At 43.9% G+C, this 20,828-nt stretch overlaps 1 protein-coding gene and 1 long non-coding RNA gene across 7 annotated transcripts in view; one reads left to right on the top strand and one right to left on the bottom strand.

Annotated features, from left to right (window-relative positions):
- Positions 1–20,828, bottom strand: part of ADCYAP1R1 (ADCYAP receptor type I) — an 857,256-nt gene that overhangs the window by 622,977 nt on the left and 213,451 nt on the right. The gene's annotated exons all lie outside the window — the stretch shown is intronic.
- Positions 1–20,828, top strand: part of LOC144786248 (uncharacterized) — a 63,650-nt gene that overhangs the window by 38,826 nt on the left and 3,996 nt on the right. The window contains exons 1-3 of one of the 3 annotated variants that reach the window (XR_013602092.1): positions 4,301–4,443; positions 13,481–13,644; positions 15,855–16,032. This is a non-coding gene — a long non-coding RNA (uncharacterized LOC144786248). Of the gene's footprint in view, positions 1–4,300; positions 4,444–13,480; positions 13,645–15,854; positions 16,033–20,828 lie in introns of those variants that run through there. The other 2 variants (XR_013602091.1, XR_013602093.1) reach the window with 2 other exon arrangements.

Genomic DNA, 20,828 nt, shown 5'->3' with positions numbered 1-20,828 from the left:
AAACACAGTGGATTCGGACAACCCTCTCGAGACTACAAAGAGAGGTGACTGCCTGTGCTCTCCAGTTATAAATAAGCTGGCCTCTCTACCACAAGCTATATAAACCCTACTGCAAGAACTTAAATCGCAACTCCCTGCTACCAACGGCACAGAGAAGGCCCACACTCTTAGTCCTGCACCAAGGAACAGGATAAAGTGCAGAGAGCTCTAAAACACTCCCCAACACCACGAAATCAGTCCACGACAGGAGCTGATGTTGATGAATCAGGCATAGTAGTTGGCTCTCCTGCCCAGTCCATAAGACCGCAACTGTATCCTCATTCTTCTGACCTACCTCAACCACTAAACCCGTTCGGCCAGCCAGACTAAGTATACATTCTCGTAAATGGGTAAAGAAGCAAAGGAAGAAAATCCAAAAAGCGCTTCGACCAGCAAAGCAGGAACGGCTGTACTCTATCTTTACCAAAACAAAACCAGACCAAGGACTTCAAAGTCGGGACAAAAAGACAAATACAACAGACTCATCTTCAATCTTGCAACTATTGGACCAGTCTGCACAGAACCTACAAGCCGAACAACGACATCAAGCAGAGGTGGCTGGCCATGGCAACAACCGGCTTCCAATACTTGAGTACGAGCAGCCCACGGACTAAGCTCCATCTATGGCCCAAGAGATCACTATTCCCTGTTTGTGCCCATGACAACCTACACAGACTGACTGACCAACTCAAACCTTGACTCAAACCAGTTTCCCGTTATTAACATGACTGGCTGCAAAACTGGAAACCTCTCAAGCACGAATTTAGAAAGTTTCAACAGGGCACGTTGCAGCAAAACAATACATGATTCATCAAAATCCTCAGACTCTCATATTCAAACCAATGGGAAGACTAGAGACCTCAACAGCTGGGAACGTGACGACTCTAGCCAACAACACGAATGACCCAAGCAAACCCTTGGTAGAGAGGAATATGGGGGCCAAATTAATGAGAGGATCCCCCAACACAATGCAGTGGGACCGAAGACATAATCACCACCATGTCAGTCAACACCGGGTCGACCAAGCTTGTCTTCATCGCGGAATATCATACAATGGGGGCCCATGACCTCCTGAGCAGGGGTAACCTGATCCTCCTGTTTCAGTCAATTCTGAATCTCAAGGACAGAACATCATCAGACATGTTGGCAATTAAATTCCTTGAACCGCAGCGAGTTCAAGAGCCAGAAGCTACCCAGGTCTCTTTCCGTTCGCCCTCATGGGCAGAACGGAAAGAGACTAGTCTTTGAAAGTTGGGGTATAAAAATAGAATAAGCTGGGACCAAGAGTTACACACTAGCCTTCCTGCACCAGCTCGCTCAGCCAACATACTCAATCTTAAAAAGTACCCAAGGCTCTCAGAGCCTAAAAACACCCACTGCTTTACCTGCACTGCTCACCTAGGGACCCGACGATCGAACAATGAAACCCGGCCTAGAGGACACGATTGTACCAGGAAAATGGCACCCCATGCCAATTGGGGTTGCCTCTCAACCGCCCTACATACCAGAACAAGCAACTGAAAAACCAGTACAACTGTGGATCGGCAGCAACCACCTAAGGCAAATCTCACCCTAAGCTCCTGGGCCCTCCAGGGGATCCAACAAAAAATCGACAATGATGAACCTCTAACACCTTGGAAGGACTTGGACCTAGGCCGAATCAACAGTCCCTCTAACAGGTTTCAAAGAGTTCCAAAAATGGCAATTAAAACCAACAGGTACGGCCATCCTAAGGGTGGCCTTTGCATCTATGTCTCAACATTGCTGCAATATACATCAGAAGAAATAGCACTCAAAGACCCCTGGGCCGAAGCACTCTGTCTAAACATTCTTGACCACCGCAAAGCTCTTCTGCTTCTGATCGTCAATTTTTACATCAACCCTTGCAAATCAAGGAAAAGGGAGACACTGAAAGACCTCACACTAATGCTAACAGATCTCAAACTAGACCACTTATCAGGAAACATAATATCAGGTGTCTTCAACACAAATCTTTTTGGTGCGGCGATTGGTCACAAGGCCAACATTCTGGACACTGTATGACCTCATAATGCAAAATCTTCCCCCAAACCCTCGGTGGAACACCACTGCAGACATCTTCCTAAATAAATGCTATGCACTGGACCTGAGTCTTGTCAATGGCTGCTTTCAGAGTGATTCCCCACCCAGTTGGACAAAGACTGTGGGTAACTCCATCTCCTATATGGACTTCAGTCTGTGCTCAGCCAGCCTTTTTAAGTACATCAGAGATTTTTTTCCTAGGCAAACCCTTAGATAGTGACCTCCGGCCACAAAACATCTACTTCAATGTAACTCCCTAGAAATTGGGGGCAGCCCCACACACCAGCTTTGGTGTGGGGACAGAAAATCTAAAATGGCTAAAATGGGACCATGAAATTGGTCAAGAAATATCAACACAGATAAAAGACCTAACAAAGAATGTATTACTAGAAGGCAGCACACCCATCTCACAGTGGCTTGACCTCATCGAACAAATCCTGCTGGAATTCCAAGGCAAACCACCATCACGCTTCAACCCTGGTAACCAACCTTCAACTAAACTCAGACTGACAGAAAACCTGAAGTCGCTTAAAAGAAAAGTTAATTGCAAAATATGATCCTTTGTAAAGCAACCGTCCTCAATCTCAGCCAGACACAGCCTGAGCAAAGCAAGATCGCTGTTCAGGGAAGCTATTTGGCGTGTCAGAAAGGAACAAAGCAAGGTCTTCTGGATGCAACTGCTAACAACTAGCAAGGAAAAAAACTCAAAACAATTCTGGTCACTAATCAACTTTGCCACATTAGGTCCCAGATGATTTGTTAACGAGAACATCTCTGAACCCATGGGGGCCTCATTCCTTACGGCTCACTTCTCCACACACTCGACATGCTCATTGCCTCTCAGCACACTGCTAAGCAAACCGCCATTGTCTCAGAACACAAGTCATTCCTTCAATGCATCATCTTTTCCCTTAATTACTAGGAACATGGAAGAACGCTGTATCATCAAACTCAGATGACTGCGGAAAGATGGTGCTCCTGGCTCCAGTGGGTTACCCACTGCTCTGTTTACCTCCAAGCCTGCACTATGGTCCGAGATACTAACTCCACTGTTTAAATACTAACAGCTAACACCATCCCAGACTCTTGGAGATGCTCCATTATCCAACCTATCTTTAAAGAAGGTTCCAAATCAGACCCCGTCACTATTGGTTCATTACTCTAATCGACACTGGCGCCAAGATATATGCAAGCCTGCTCCTTGATGACCTTAGAACATGGGTGAAAGAGAGAGTTGCGGCATTATAACGAATCTGAACATCGATCTTACTTGAAAAGGTTTAAACAATACCCAATATTTCAAATATCCACCAAAATGCCCACCCTGAGGTGCACCAATTTGTAATTTGAGGGATTCCTCAGTATTAAAGGGCCCACAACTGTTTCCCAAGAGCAGAAAGGCATGAGAACTTTGGACCTGTGTACTAATATGCTGAGCCACAAATTGCACATTTGCATGGTGTTGCAAAATGACCAATTTGGAACCATCTGCGAATAGCTAGAAATGTAGTGACGTCGGCCTGCAAAGAGCAGCAGACCACCAACTTTGCTCTCTCACACAAGAAACGTTTTTTTTCTATCAGCAGCACATGTCCATTAAATGAGTGTTTGTGAACCCCTTATGTCCTTAAATAATACACTACTTGATGCTAAATTGAAACAGACTTCTCCTACATTATAACCACGTTACAAAGCCCAGTGTAAATCTATGAGTATAGGCTACGATATTGCAATAATAAGTAAGAGATCAGGGAAGCCAATAAGTTACAAAGTCTGAGAATTTTAGTAAAAATACTTTAAGATATATAATATATGGCCTGTGTTCTGCAGTACTACCAATAAAATGTGTCACTGGTAATTGGCTGATATATACAGGCCCCCAAGTCCTCTGCCCTAGGTTGGCATCAAAGTGCAGTACTCTAACCACATATGAGAAATCCTGAAGTTTTTGGCTCTTCTTGATAACGAACAGGCCGGTTCATGAGGAGATCTTGCTGCCCACATCAAATGCCAATGCAAAGCTCCAGGGAACCTAACTCTCCTTGTTTCAGTGTCAACGCGAGATCTGCACTTCGCTCTACAGAATCAGCAACCCACAGTGACCGGCAATACAAAGCTCCAGTAAGTACCGTCCATGATGCGCGGTCTGCTCGTCATGCTACAGCAACGGCCATCAGTGACCTCTCCCTGGTCCTCACAGCCTCCTCCACTGCAAACTACTCTTCACGCCAAACTTTGAGAACTCTTTCAGCTGAACTAACCTGGTTCCTGTATCTGGCCCTTGCGCCAAGGCGTTCGGCCTAAACTTATGACTTTCACTTGGTCTGGCACGACCACAAAACCGTGAGTGGCGCTTTATGCTTGTGGCGCTATACTTACCGTAAATCTTTGAAATTGCATATCCTTGGATCTACTGATTGGTTATTTGTCATTTTGGTATATACTAATTTATTAAATTTTACTCTATATTTCTAAATTGGTGTGGAAATTTTCTTGTGTTGCATTTTCACTTTAGTACTGTTTGTGTGCTGCATAAATATTTTAGACATTGCCTCTAAGTTAAGCCTGAGTGCTTTTGTGCCAAGCTACCAGCTGGTTAAGCACAGATTAATTTAGTGACTTTGGTGGTTCACCCTGACAAGGTTTGTAGTTGTTGTTTGAGTAGGGTTCCGCCCCCAATCATTAGCTTAATTTCTTATTTGACATAAATGTCAAATTCTGTGCACCAAACTAAAATCTATCCAAGTACAGTTCTGCATACATTAACACTGCATCTTTCAGAAACAATAGTGCTCCAAACTAAAATCTATCCAAGTACAGTTCTGCATACGTTAACACTACATCTTTCAGAAACAATAGCCGTATTGATCTTTGGCAATGAAATGCATAAACTCCGGATGTTATATTTAGCTTCAGTGCTCTAATGCACTTCATCAGTGGTCCAATCATGAGGAAACATATTAGGAAACATCTCTGGAGGCATCAGTACTGATCCATCTGTACTCCAAGAATGTAATCATTAACAAAATGTTATCCAAAATCCGACAAAGAAACAGGGAAATTGTGCAGACAAAAAAAACTGTACGTATCCTATCATACTCCATCCCAATGATATAGGGACTTCTGAAGCCACGGTTGGGGTTTCACACATGTTCTTCTTTTTACCAGTGTCTCCATTCAGAATACAACAATTATCTTTTGAATACTAAGCTAGTTTGTCAATCTGCAAATATTTCTTTGTGTATACACAAGGACGAAAGTCTCTGATAACTGTTCCATCCAGGGCCGGACTGAGAACCAAAACCGGCCCTGGCAAAGTGCTCGGCCGGCCCGACCGAGCTCTTTGCTGGGGTCGGTTTTCTGCCGATTTTGTTACAAGGCCGATTTTGCAGCTGTGCTGCAAAATCGGCCCTGTAGCAAAATCGGCCCCCGGGGCCCAAAACCGGGCCCAACCCATGCGGCGCACCGGGGGATTGCCCGGTGCCCGCAACGGCCAGTCCGGGCCTGGTTCCATCCCTTCCATTTTCCCTTTGTCCCTGAAAGATCCCCTGCTTTTTTGGTCTTTGGGTACAGCTAAGGGCCCTTTCATCTTGAGGAACACCTCCAATTATAAATTGATGTACATCAGAACGACCATATGGTTGTACCCCGAGAGGGGGATCCTAAATTCAATTCTTCATCCTATATTTGCAAGGGAGTAGCCCCCTTTATACCTATTACACAAGCCCTTCCTATGTTTACTTTATTTATTTTTTGCAGTTGTATGTAGCACGAACTCGACTGGAAGGCACTGGATCACTTTACATGAATACCAGTTACATTGCACAAAGAAACATTTATTTTTTTGTTGGCACGGGGAGATTCAGTGATTTGTCCAGAATCACGTATTGTTCAGCAGATGCCGAGACTCCAATCTGGTTCCCCAGCTGCAAAGTCGGCAGCTCTGGCAGTTGTGCCACACCCTCTCCTCAGTTTCTGGAGTGGCACTCGCTAACACAGGTGACCTTCTAGCTTGGTCTACTCTTATAAACTGTCAAATGGCTAGAGGCCTATTTTGTGTATATGTGATGTTGGTGAACATGCTATAGAGCAATGCTTCAGTAGGCTTTTGCGAATATTAGAATGATTGTGTACTGTAAAGCCTTCTCTAGGACTGGTCGACTTCATTGTTCGTGAATGTTTAATTATCAGTGATCAGTTGCCAACACAATGAATCTGAGAAAATAAGCTCTAGCTTGCTAAACAGTTTTGGATCTGCATTTTGATTCCAGAATGTGGAGTCGAATGCTACCCATCTCCTGTCGTCCAGGAGCATGACTGGATTTCTAGCTGATGCCCTGCTCCCCTGTCACACAGCTGCTTCTGAACTTGTTTATGTGGAAGCCCTTAGCCAGTCCACAAACATCAGGTAGAAACCTTCTCTTGCTCTCATCAGAGACTGGAGTAGAGCCACCCATGAAAAGTATAGGTGCAGTTGAACGATGTTGTGACTCTGCCTGGTGAACACACCCACTCCTTCAATGCCTCTCCTGTTTTTATTTTATATTTCTTGTGGCCCTACCATCCCAGTGGCATAGATAACAAGAGTGAAAGAAGTCTTTGTGGACCCAGTGGACTCATTGACGCCTTTAGGCTCTTCGCAATGTGTCTCTGGGCCAGACAGTGGTGGGATCTCTACCATAATTCAAGTTACCTGCCGAGTCCTTCACTCAAGGCCCCCCAGAAAGTGAGAGATTTGCATTTTTGGCACCAGCCATTATTTAAACCCATACCTTCTAGATCACAGCATAAGTCGATGGTGCACGATTAATTCACTGAGCCATCTTTCCAGCATAACTAAGCATGTTTGATTTTGATATAAGAAAAGTCTTCAAAATGGAATATTTCTGCTTTTGCTATTGCAAAATCCATTATGTAGATCTTTCTCACACACATATTGAGACCGTTCTGGGTGCATTCTCGATTGCCACCGTGATGCATGGAAAGGACTGGTTAGAGAAATGGATGCACAGAATTGAGTGAGACAGGTTAAGATTGGACAACAAAACGGCCTAATGTCTTGAAATGCTCTACTGTTCTTAGATGATGGGAAAAGGTATGAAGCAGAGAAAGCTACAGACAAATTTTTTTTAACTTCTATTACCGAGCTGTACACTGAAATTGCAATTTTATAGCACATGTAAAAATATTTGTTACAGAGTCAGTTTTAAGATGGCTGCGGGCCTCCTCAATTGACCCGTTTTCTTTCTTTCGTTGCTGTTTAAATGGAAAAATAAACATCTCAGCGAAAATACGTTCATCTTCGCCATTATTGGCACTCTGGCACAGTAGTCAGGGCGTGAAAGGGCAACAAGTTAGACACTCATTTACAATAGGGTAATAGAGGTGCTGCTTTTTCCCGGAAATGTTTCGAAAAATGAGAATACCCTCGGTTTAGACACAGTCGAAGTTTTCAAATGTGCTGGATAAAACCCTGTAGGCTTTTTAGAGAGCTCAGTTCATGACATGAAGTAATATTTCTAAAGTCTAAACAGGAGCATCATCCCTCGCCAGTAATAAGTACATTTTTGTTGTTCTATGATATATTTTGCCCCCATAGAATAATCAACATAAATTCTTGTGCCTGACAGGAAAAAAAAGAAAACAGTTTACAGTGCTGGAAGAAATAATGGCAATCACTATTCCTGTGCCACCGAATATCCCGTGAGATTGACTCTGTGACAAAATACTCTTCTAGAAGAATCTTGAAAATTATATGCCAGCATGCTGCCGTCTTTTGACAAGATGTGGCAATAATATACATTAATATGCTGCTCAAATATCCCTCGGTGCACACAATAGGGCCAAGTGTCTGACAATATCAGTGTGCTTTGCACAGACCTACTGAGGGAACTCTATAAGGTTTTGGCCTGACCATAAATTGTCTGAAAAAATACGGAGTGCCCGATCCACAAAGAGGCCCCGCAGTCGTGGCTGAGTATCCGCACTTGAGACGAACCCTCCACACTGCAGTTTCTCATTGCGGTGGACGGAGTGCCCGTTTCACAAAGAGCCCCCGCAGTCGTTTCCGAGTATGCGCACTCGGGATAAAACCTCCCCACTGCGGTTTCTTTATTGCGCGGACGGAGTGACCAATTCACATAGAGCCCCCCCAGTCGTGGCTGAGTATCCGCACTTGAGACGAACCCTCCACACTGCAGTTTCTCATTGCGGTGGACGGAGTGCCCGTTTCACAAAGAGCCCCCGCAGTCGTTTCCGAGTATGCGCACTCGGGATAAAACCTCCCCACTGCTGTTTCTTTATTGCGCGTACGGAGTGACCAATTCACATAGAGCCCCCATAGTCGTGGCTGAGTATCCGCACTTGAGACGAACCCTCCACACTGCAGTTTCTCATTGCGGTGGACGGAGTGCCCGTTTCACAAAGAGCCCCCGCAGTCGTTTCCGAGTATGCGCACTCGGGATAAAACCTCCCCACTGCGGTTTCTTTATTGCGCGGACGGAGTGACCAATTCACATAGAGCCCCCCCAGTCGTGGCTGAGTATCCGCTCTTGAGACGAACCCTCCACACTGCAGTTTCTCATTGCGGTGGACGGAGTGACCGATTCACAAAGAGCCCCCGCAGTCGTTTCCGAGTATGCGCACTCGGGATAAAACCTCCCCACTGCGGTTTCTTTATTGCGCGGACGGAGTGACCATTTCACATAGAGCCCCCCCAGTCGTGGCTGAGTATCCGCTCTTGAGACGAACCCTCCACACTGCAGTTTCTCATTGCGGTGGACGGAGTGCCCGTTTCACAAAGAGCCCCCGCAGTCGTTTCCGAGTATGCGCACTCGGGATAAAACCTCCCCACTGCGGTTTCTTTATTGCGCGGACGGAGTGACCAATTCACATAGAGCCCCCCCCAGTCGTGGCTGAGTATCCGCTCTTGAGACGAACCCTCCACACTGCAGTTTCTCATTGCGGTGGACGGAGTGACCGATTCACAAAGAGCCCCCGCAGTCGTTTCCGAGTATGCGCACTCGGGATAAAACCTCCCCACTGCGGTTTCTTTATTGCGCGGACGAAGTGACCAATTCACATAGAGCCCCCCCAGTCATGGCTGAGTATCCGCTCTTGAGACGAACCCTCCACACTGCAGTTTCTCATTGCGGTGGACGGAGTGACCGATTCACATAGAGCCCCCGCAGTCGTGGCTGAGTATCCGCACTCGAGACGAACCCTCCACAGTGCAGTTTCACATTCTGGTGGACGGAGTGCCGATTCACAAAGAGCCCCGCAGTTGTGGCTGAGTATCTGCACTCGAGATAAAAACTCCGCACTGCAGTCCCTCATTGCGGTGGACGGAGTGGCCGTTTCACAAATAACCCCCGCAGTTGTGGCTGAGTATTTGCACTCGGGACGAAACTTCCGCACTGCAGTTTTTTTATTGGGTTGGACGGAGTGACCGATTCACATAGAGCCCCCACAGTCGTGGCTGAGTATCCGCACTCGAGACAACCCTCCACACTGCAGTTTCTCACTGCGGTGGACGGAGTGCCCGATTCACAAAGAGCCCCCGCAGTCGTGGCTGAGTATCCTCACTTGAGACGAAACCTCTGTACTGCAGTTTCTCACTGCGGTGGACGGAGTGCCCGTTTCACAAGGAGCCCCCGCAGTCGTAGCAGAGTATCCGCACTCGGGACGGGACCTCCGCACTGTAGTTTTTCATTGTGGTGATTCCGCCCTGAGTGCGGAGCCTCCGCCACAACTGTGGAGGCTCTTTGTGAATCGTGCCTGGAGAATTAATCACACTGGGTAAATATCCATGAATTGTCCCCTTTTGGAAACATTCATACTTGGTAGCATTGACAATTATAGTCACATGACCATACTTTTCAAGACCGCTTCTTATTTGGCATAGAAGATAATTGAGGCTTAGATCATGCATTGATGTTAACAATTCAACGTCACCTCTCTCTTCAGCATAGAAACGCTATACTGATCTGTATGGCCAGAGACAAGCCAAATATATTTTAATTGCAGGGGATGGGGGTAATTGGGAGTCATTTGCCGCAATATTAAAAAGGGGGAAAAAGACGTTATGCTGCTCTCCAAACACTGTGGCCAAATGATTGCAGTGAAAAGGTTACATTCAAAAATAAATTATTCATACATATATTTTAATAGAAGATTATAGGTGCTTCCAATCAGAAATGTGGACTTATCACAGGTATAGAAACTTAGTTTAGTGTTAATGCACATCACAGGAACATACAACTCTTATTGATGCAAAAAGGAGATGCTATTGACTGAATTACTGTTTACACAGACAAACATGCCAAAAATAAATAAGAAAGAATGGAAAGAAAAATACATTGGTGAATTAACGAATACGTTCACTAGCCCTGGCACTGAAGTGCTATTTTGTTAGGCGGATGGGCACTGGTGAGCAAGCTAAACCCATCACTCACAGGGCAAGTCATCAAGGGATGATGTAGGTTGACCCCTTGCTGTGTGTTATGGTGGTCTGAAGAAAAATGCAGCGGAATGATGAAGTAGTCTTACCCAAAGCCCTTTCATGTATATATGTTTTTTCTTATTTAAGCTATTTCTATGCGAGGCCTAAAACTGAAATCATTTTTAGTAATATCAATGAATTTGGCCACTTTGTCTATGTACCTCCCCAGCTACGGCCGGTAGTGGGAGTACCGGCCGGGCGGTGACATTGGGAGGGGGAGGGCAGGGTGGGGGGTAGTAATGTATGGAATCCGGACCTTAACAGGTAAGTAAACATAAAAATAAATAAAAAAATTTTGTTGCGTGCACTGCATCGCATTTGGTGATGCAGTGCGCGCAACAAAATTCGTCTCATTTCTTTGTATGTTTACTTACCTGTTAAGGTCCGGATTCCATACATTACTAGCCCCCACCCTACCCCTCCCCCTCCCCACGTCACCGCCTGGCCGGGACTCCCACTACTGGCCGCGGCTGGACCTCCCCCGGCGTATTTATTGCTGCTTACATGGTACAAAATACTAAAATTTGCAACTCACTTAATGGCACTTATTTGATCAATTTCAGCATGATAAAATGCTGAATGTGAACCCAACCCATTGATCGGCTTGTTACTCACAGCTCCATGAAACAATCTGTGAACACACTGAGTGTACTAATACAACTAAGGGTTGTGTGGCAATGAAATGGGAATCCGATCTTCACAGATTCACAAAATTTAGTTTTAAGGCACCTGGGGGATATTTACAATAAAATGTCGAAGCGCTGTGTTGCTCCAAAATTGGTAACTCCACGCTCCTACATTTTTTAAACGCAGGTGTGTGCCGTATTTACATAAATACGGCGCACCTCTGCGTTTCCCCTAGTGTTGGCACTAAAAATGCACCCTAGTGCCTGCGCAGGCACCCTTGCGCCATGTTGAAAGGGAACCCGCGCTGCAGGGGTAGTTGTTCATGTGCAGGATTGGACAACTTCCTGCACATAAACAATATATAAAGGCCATTTGCTATTTCTATGTGTACCGCTAAGTGAAGCGTGTAAAGGGGCCTTATTTACAAGGGGGTGTTAAACCATGTTAAGTGGCTTGACGCTGCTTTGTAAATAAGGAGAAGGGCATATCGCCAACAGAATGTCACTAAAAGAGACTTTCTGGTGGCTATATCCCCTTGTAAATATGCCCCCTAGTCTCATGTCTATCCTTTTTGAGTTTCGAGTTTCAGCAACATGCTGCTTTTTTGCCACCTTGCTCGAGGACCTCGGTTTCTGAAAGACCAGGCTACCATGTGTTTTTTTATTTTTTATTATTTCGTCCTTTCCCTAAGTGAATGAAGGTAACACGTGTACCTCGCTGTTCTGGAGCAGCAGCAGGTTAGATATAGAAGCCTCCTAATCCATTCGCTGGCACTCTATTTTCTGACGGCGGAAGTGTAGGCGGCAGAAGCGTCAATGCTGTAATTCAAACCGATGCCATGCAGATCACAACACCTGTTAGCTGCAACTGTTTAACTCACTGAGTCACGCTGCCGGCATTTTGAATTGTTTTCCATCGCTCTCATGCGTAAACACATGGTTTGATCTCTTGGAATGTGAAGACGGTGACCCCCAGCGAACCCTCATTAAAGCTTTGTTCTATTATTATACGTGAACTGCGTCTCGATAAGTCTGGCTTGAGAGTGCAGCTGTCTACCAGGAATGTTGTCACTCTCTAAGAACATTTAGATGGAGGGTGCTGTAGAGGAGTAAACATCTTTCCCCGTATGCAACCGGATGTTTCTTTCAAACCCATAGGAAGTGCTGGTAATGAAATGCACAAGAGACTATTTCAAATCTTAAAACTACAATAAATAATCACTCTTTTTGTGACATTAAATCGTTTAGGTAATTGCATTAAAATTTAAATTCAAGTAATGATTTATTTTACTTTGCAGCATAGGAAATGAAGGCATTTAAGTACGTTACTAGAGACACATTCAAGCATAACCTCCTAAAGACCAGATCAAATAATAATAATCAAGCTAACTTGTCTTTTTAATGTTGCTTGTACAAGTGACATACATCACAAACATTCATAAGTATGTGGTCTGGCTTTAATTCAACAGCACAAGCAAAAAATATTGTTTTAAAACTAGACGTATTGTCTTTGCCAATAGTTGATTTACGTACTGGCTTGGCTTAAGTTTAAAAAAAGAATGGGTTCAAGTTCATGGAGGTTTTGGTAGATACTTTACTGATTCATGCTGCCTGCCAAACCTATCTCTTTTCATTCTTTATATTAATTTGTCCATTCTGTCCTCACTCCCACTTGGACATTTTCGTTCTCTAGAGGATCCTGTTCCCTGCGCTCCGGGACAGTCAGGAAATTGGCATGGGGAAAGTACACTAAAATAAAAAAAAAGCTTTCAGCCAGCTCTGACACCACCGTTCCCGTTTCAACACAGGTTGGTTTGTGGTCTACATTGTTGGACCCCACCCCAATTTATAATAAGAAGTTGAAGGATGGGGTTAGAGGTGAAGTGTGCAGTGGCATACCAAGGTCAGGTGGTAACATTTCTTGTCATTCACCACATTGAAATTATTAAAAGCAAGAAAAATAAGATACTTAAAGCTTTGCTTTTCTGGTATTTTCTGTGCTGCGTACCACTCGTTTTAACCCCTCCGCTGCGCTGAACGTTCCGCGCTGGTGCAGAACGTTCTATTGCGCGGGCCGCGACGTTAAGCGGATGTGCGCAGCACTACCGAGGTAGTGCACGCGATGTCCGCTGAACGTGCGCAGCACTTAAAGGGTTAAATATTTTTAGTTTTCCCAAGAAAAGTGTTATGAGCCCAAAATATTAATTTTTATTTGAAAAACACATATTTCTCTTATTTTGTCACCTCCCTACAGTGATGACACCCGTGGCGGCCCTCACCCATCGCACCCCTCTTCCTATGCTGCTGGAAGTGTGAACGGGCAGTGTAGGCTGAGAGGCTCTATTAGGCTTCGATCTATAAGTCTTACAGGCACAGCTGGATACAAATGCAAGATTTCTACTACTACAAGCTTTACATGTAAGACGGAGGATGACACAGTAGTGCAACACTACCCTTACACATGTTGAATTGCAAGTCAGCCTTTGCGACTTTAGGGTCTTCTCCACTTAAATGACATCAGGCTTTCAGGCTCCTGCCATGGTCATGAGGCTGGCTTTGTCAGATGGTGGGGCCCTACACCCCTACAGAAGGCCATTCCCCGGGAAACAACCTTTACAACGCAGTCATTACATCGCACTACCTTTACATAGCAGTCATTACATCGCAACATCTTTTATATGACATGTCATTACAACGCAGCCATTACATTGCATGTCACTACAATGCAAGTCATTACAATGCATGTCTCTACAACGCAGGCATTACACTGCAAGTCATTACAACGCATACCATTACAATGCATAGTACCCTTACACTATCCGATACTTACCCTACTGTTGCACTCACTGGAGTTAGAAGAGTAATTTTATCCCTACACTATCAAACACTTACCCTACTGTTGCACTCACTGGAGTTAGAATAGTAATTTTTACCCCTACACTATCCAACACTTACCCTACTGTTGCACTCACTGGAGTTACAATAGTAATTAATACCCCATACCATCCAACACTTACCCTAAATGCAAGGTAATGGTATGCATTGTAATGGTATGCGTTGTAAAGGTATAATGCAATGTAATGGAATGCGTTGTATATGTAGTTTCAGAAAATGCAATGTAATGGCATGCTATGTAAAAGAATGCGTTGTAAAGGATGTTGCGATATAAAAACTGCGTTGTAAAGGCATGCATTGTAAATGTAAGCGTTGTAACGTCATACATTCCCATTCTCTACTCTAAAATCTGCCTTAATTTCAGCTGCTCCGATAGCCCATTTAGGAGTACAATAGTCTTCAAACAAGGACTCCTTCCCATGAACATAGATGCTCTGATATTGTGATTCCAGGCCTGGTGGGAAAGACTGCTGACTAGGTTGGCTCAGAGGGATAATTGTCTCTCATGTAAGAAGCCCCTTTTGCACAAGGGAAATATAACGGAACTCAGTGACACAGAAAGACACTGGCTCTCCTGTGGGAATGCCCATACATGGCGACCAAGTAGCTTGGGCCCAATTTCCACTTGGTCAGTTTGGCAATGCAGGATTGAGGATACAGTTTTACAATCACCACAGTATTTGTTCTGTTAATGGGAGAGGATGTAGCATTACGGCTAGACCGGCCAACCTCCCAGCTGGGGGACAGGGTTACAGTCTTGGCAACGAAGCTCAACATTATGTGATTCCAGGCAAATCACTTAATCACCCTGTGCCTTAAAAATTGATGTGTCCTCATGTAACAACACCGGTACTCAAGTAAAAGGGTCTGATGTATCTAGTTTGTGCTATTTAAAATACATTAAAAAAAAGATCATTTCGAAGTTGTGTTTGGATTATATTGCTCAAGCGACTTTTTGGCTTTATTGTGCCCCTATTATGAGTTACAGTTTAATCCAACCGATTTGATGAGGGCCATTTCATCTTCTCTAACGATGTCAGGTGATATAGTGAGATTGGAAGCCATTCAGTAATTCCAGCCTCTATTTTGGGATAAAGAGTGATATACATTTCATTCTGTACAGGGTGGAGCTGCATTGACCCCGGTTAACTTTGAAGGCTCAGAAAAACATATGGGCACTCTTGGTCAAAGCATTATATAGCAACAGATTTTACGATGCTGTACAATGTAAATGCTCAAAATATTAGAAGCAGACAATTCTTCAAATTTTAGAATTCAGGTTAGAACAGATTGGGCTTTAAAACAGTTTAAATGTTACCTTAGTTTATTTAGTGGACCATTCCTTTTCAGTGATAAAAAAAACAAACTAACGAGGCTGAGTATCTAAATAGGAGATTCACCCTAGTAACAGATGTAGCAGGAATCCTGAAAATTACAAACTACTTTCCATAGAAAACACTGTATAAACTTGCATGTGTTAACTACATATTCGGCTCTGCTCATCCTCCAGTGGCTTTTTTTCCTTTTACTTCATTTTAAATGTGATATTGAATCTCGTTAAAGTAGAGCTGCATCAATGGAGTTCTACCTCTAAGACAATCAAAACACAAATGTTTTTCATGCTTGGCAGACACCATTATTTATCAGATTTATCAAAAGCACTGCTGCAAAATAGATAAACTTTGATTTCGTATGTGACAACACGGATGATTGATTATCCTTTTATTTCACAGTCTGTTGAAGAGCGCCTGATAAGGTCCAGTCAGGTAAAAAAAATGAAAAAATTACACTGAAATTGACACTGCTGTGCCATATCGTGTGACTGAAATCCCATTTTCACACCGCATGAGTTGAAAGTACTGGGTCAGAAGGAGGAGGATGAAATTGAACAATTTATTCTTGAAAGCATATGTAAGTATGATAGCAAGCTAAAATATGTTTTAATGTTGGGCTTAAATAATGACATAAAAGTGCAACTTTCCAAAATCACTCGTTTTTTCAAGGTCATAGTATTATGAAATGTAGCAAGGGTTTGCTCTAAACAGCAGAAGGTGCACGTTAATATTCATTATAACTAAGTAACTCATGTTTCCGATTTACTGATTTCTACACATCAATTACTCACAGAAAACAATCTGTTTTCAAGTCCACACTAATTTTTAAGGTACACAAATCTGCTATTCCTTTTGTTTTCTCTCATATTGTCAGTCATTGCTAGGACCACTAGTATAATGCGGCAATGGAGAACCAAATTATATGGCATGGCTGACTTAATTATCTAATGAAAAAGAGGCAAAGGATAAGTTACAATATGTCACACTTTTTATTTATCATTTTAACACACAGTAATACTTTCTAAGCAAATGCTTAACCTTATTATTACTTGTGTAACTCATGAATCAAGAATCAGCAACTGAAAGGTGACCAGGTAAGCTTTGAAAAAATGCCTGTCACTGCGTGGCACCATGTCTGGCATCCAGTAGCGGCACGTGGTGGGAGAGCTTCCGGGCACTGACTTGGGGCGGGGGAGGGGCAGGGCGGGGAGTAGTAAACTACGGATTACAGACAATTAGAGTAAGCAAAAGTATAAAAAAAACCACATTTTGTTGCGCGCGCTGCATCGCCAAATCGTTTTAAGAAATATGCACTGCAGGAGCGTGTCCGTTTAAACAGAAAAAAGACTCGCAACTTATGATTAGCATACATGATTGTCAAAATGCTACAAATGGTAAACATTCAAAATTTGAGTTAATTAATTCAAGTGCAACAAATATTTCATAACAAACGGGTACTTTTTGTTAAAGAAACGGTCCACGTGTTGCCAAATGGCAACCAGAGGTAGTACTGGAATTGGTAAATGGCAAACAGAGCTATTGCTAGAATTGGTACGTCTCCCATGTGCGGAGCACACTGCGTATGTTGCCTTGGAAGCAAGCACATGCAACACGTACCAATTCCAGTGCATATTTCTTTTATGTTTATTACCACACAGGAAATGCTTTATAAGGTCACTGCCACTTCCGGGTCAATGTATGACTTTTGACAAAGACTGTGCTTTTGAAACACATCAGTCAATAAATACTATGGACTATTTGAATCCTGAGTGCAACTCCTGCTTACGATCTTGCGACATGAGGATATTTGGATATTACAGCAGGTCCAGTGCCCGCCTGCCTGCACCAATCCCGCCAGGTAGATGTGATCGGAAGGAAGGCAGGACTTTGTTTCTCAGACTTCATCTTTCCCGATTCCCGCCGCCGTTTCCACTTCCCGGAAGGAATTCCTGGTTTGGGACTTTTATACAAGGTAACGCAAAGCAAGTGTCTTCTGGGTGCCGCTGGTGCATACAAACCCCTCCCCGGGTCTGAATGCGGCTGGCGATCACCCGGTTTTGGGCTGCACAGCAACCTTTAAAGCTCCAGCATACTAACCAACGATAAAGGCAGGGGTGGTCCTTATCTCGACCGAACACAGCGGTGCTCGGCTCTGAGTGCGGAAGAGGATTTGTATTTTGGTGAGGACTGGGTATGGAGGAATGAGCAGCAGCGCATGAAGCATTGTGTTGAGAACATACATGGGGAGTGTGTGTGAGGCGATACGAAGGAGGCTGGAAGTTGCAAAATGACTCTTCACAGAAATGGATGGAGAGCCTCACCTATTGACAACGAGGGGTAAAGCAGTGGAAGGTGGAGAAAATAAATCTTTGAAACAGGAACTATACAGACTGGAAAAGCTGTGCAAGAAAGAGATCAACCGGAGTTGGGAGGTCATATCGCTGGATAATTACATAGAAGTGGGACGTGTCCCAAGAGGATTAAGAATTCTTGTGACCCCCACGTACCAGAACCTGAGTCCCAAACTGTTGGAAGAATGTTCTCCGCCGATGGCAGCTACCTGCAAGCAATTGTTGGGGCTGTTATCTAAATATGCTGCAACTGAACTACAGCAAATTGGAGAGGAACTGAAAACGTTTTGTGCAGTACTGATGAAACATGCATCCCAAGATGAAGTAATTAACTTTATCAAAGGCATGGAGAGCAGACTGACCAAATATGAAGATGGGATTAAAGCAAGGAAATGCTGTAAATTTGTATGGGAAGGAATGATTATGCGCAAGGACACAGCCTTACATTTGGTCGCAAATACGACTGAGTGAGGAAGGACTACAAAAAGATTGAAGCCTTATGAGTACAAGAATCGGAGACCTCAGGATCAAGCTCCACGGCACCTTCAGATGATGAGGAACGACAAGGAGCATCGAGTTCAGTCCGAGACCTTTTACGACCCTTGAGGAGTACCATTTTATACAACTGAGCCTCAGCTGGAAGAAAAAACCACCGCTAGGAAGAGGAAAATGCAAAGAACAAGAAAAAGAAGGATCAGGAGAGGCAGCGAAAGCCAGAAACAACGAGACGCCACATGGGAGAGGCACATGGTGTTAAAAACGCAAAAAATGATGGGTGAGCAACCAAACCTTTCTATTGTTAACCTTTCCCCCCATGTGATTACCCCAGAAGAATGGTCTGTCTTGGAACTAGGCCTGTCCTTTTGCCCCAGTGCTAATTTTGACTTTGCCAAAACTCGTATTGACCTTTTTCTTTTAATGAGAAAATTGAAACTTTTAAAAATTCACACCCTCAAGCAGAGCAGAGCTTTATCTGGTGCCTCTCAACCAGATATCGCTGCAGACCCCTCACAAGCTGTACTCTCCATTGGCGACATTGAAAGGCTTGCCACCCTAAGGGAGATGGAGGCGGGAGCCAGAAACTGGGCAACAGATCGAGAACTATTGGTCAGTATGGATATGGTGATAGATAAAAAATCCAGAAATTATTTCAAACCTAGATCCAAATTTAATCCTGTGACCCTGCATGATGGGATTGATACGTATCATGAAGCTATCTTAGTGGATTTCTTGGAACTCTGGAAGAAACATAGTAATAATTTTGCTAGAAACTTAACACCAGCACAAAGAGCAGGGCTACAGCCCTTGAAACAAGCGGCAACCTTTGTGATCAAACCCTCGGATAAGATGGCAATGTGGTCCTCTGAGAAATAAATAAATATTGAACAGAGGCCAAGCGGCAACCGGAATTCTCAGGTTGCTATCTGAGGTCTAGTTTATCCAAATACAGCAAAACAGTACAGGAGTATCACAACTTACTAAGCGATTGGCGCCAGAAAGAAATGTTGAGCCAAAATGAATTTCTCTTTCTCTTGGTGAAGAAATCAGTGATCCCAGTATTCTACATGCTATTCAAGTTGCATAAACATCTCACAGATCCTCCAGGCAGACCTTTAATTTTGGCAAATCAGAGCCTTTTAGAGAACACCTCGATTTATTTGGATTACTTTCTTTGCCCATATGTCCTCAATTTGCCCTCTTATTGTAGACATACTATGAATTTCCATTCAAAGATACAGGAGATTCCATGGAAGGATTCATATATTCTTGCTACAGTAGATGTAGTTTCCTTATATACTTGTATTGATCACAACTTGGTACTTGAGGCATGCAAGCATTACCTCAGAGACTGGCCCCTGGCCATGTATGACCATATCATGCTTTTAATGAAAATGTTGCATTTTTGCCTACACAACAATTGTTTCCTCTTTGACGATTATTGGTACACTGGGACTGCCATGGGAAGTTGCTTCGCTCCTAGCTACGCATGTCTGTTCATGGGGTAGTGGGAGGCCGAGCACCTGTGGCACAGTGGGAATTAAACCTACATAAATAATCTCGTCCTGTGGAACCCCTACATAGACAATATTTTTCTGATAAGGGATGGTCCACAGGAAGATTTGGACAGTTTTATCATATGTCTGTCTGAGAACAACTTAAACCTCATGTTTACCAGCAAGACCCAAACTAATACTATCGAGTTTCTAGACATCCTGGTGGAGGCCAAAGGTGAAACACTGCACACCAGGCTGTATAGAAAGCCTACCTCAGGGAATAGCATAATGCATGCCCATAGTCATCACCCTGACAGCCTCAAGGGAAGCATCCCTTATGGAGAACTCCTGAGGGTAAAGCGCAACTGCAGCTCCACTGAGGCCTAAAATAGAAAGGAAAAAGAACATGCATGGCCGTTTTAAAGCTAGGGTGTATACCGGTACAAACATCAGAATAGCTTCAGAGAAAGCCGCCAAGAGGGACAGGAATAGCCCCCTTGTTCCCAAATTGAAAGTCAGGGTCAAACAGGAAGTTAGACTAATTACCACTTTCAACCATGCCTTACAAGCTGTACAGAAGATAGTGCACAAACACTGGCACCTACTAAAGAACGATGTGGTAATAGGCAAACTGGTCAGCCCCACACCACATATTACATACAGGAAGTGCAACTCCTTAAAGGACATGCTTGTACATGGCCATCTCCCACTGAAGAACAAGACACAGGGTACCTGGTTGAGGGAACTATCAGGTTTCCACAAATGTAGGTGGTGTAAGGCCGGCAGCAGCAGAACGAAGGTGAAAACATACAATCATCCTAATGGCAAATCTGGGAGGATATACAATTTTATCAACTGTAACACTGATTTTGTTGTTTATGTTTTAACTTGCATTTGTGGCCTAAGCTAAGTGGGGAGCACTATTTTCCCTGTAAAGAAGCGCATCCTAGAACATTTACGCGCAATCAGAAATTGTGATATGTCTTACACTTTGGCAAAACACTGACTTAATGCCTTGCAATGTCACT

This window comes from Lissotriton helveticus, chromosome 10 (genome assembly GCF_964261635.1).
Source record: "Lissotriton helveticus chromosome 10, aLisHel1.1, whole genome shotgun sequence".
NCBI lineage: Eukaryota > Metazoa > Chordata > Amphibia > Caudata > Salamandridae > Lissotriton > Lissotriton helveticus.
The sequence above is the reverse complement of the archived record's forward strand: the minus strand, read 5'-3'. Positions and strand labels throughout refer to the sequence as shown.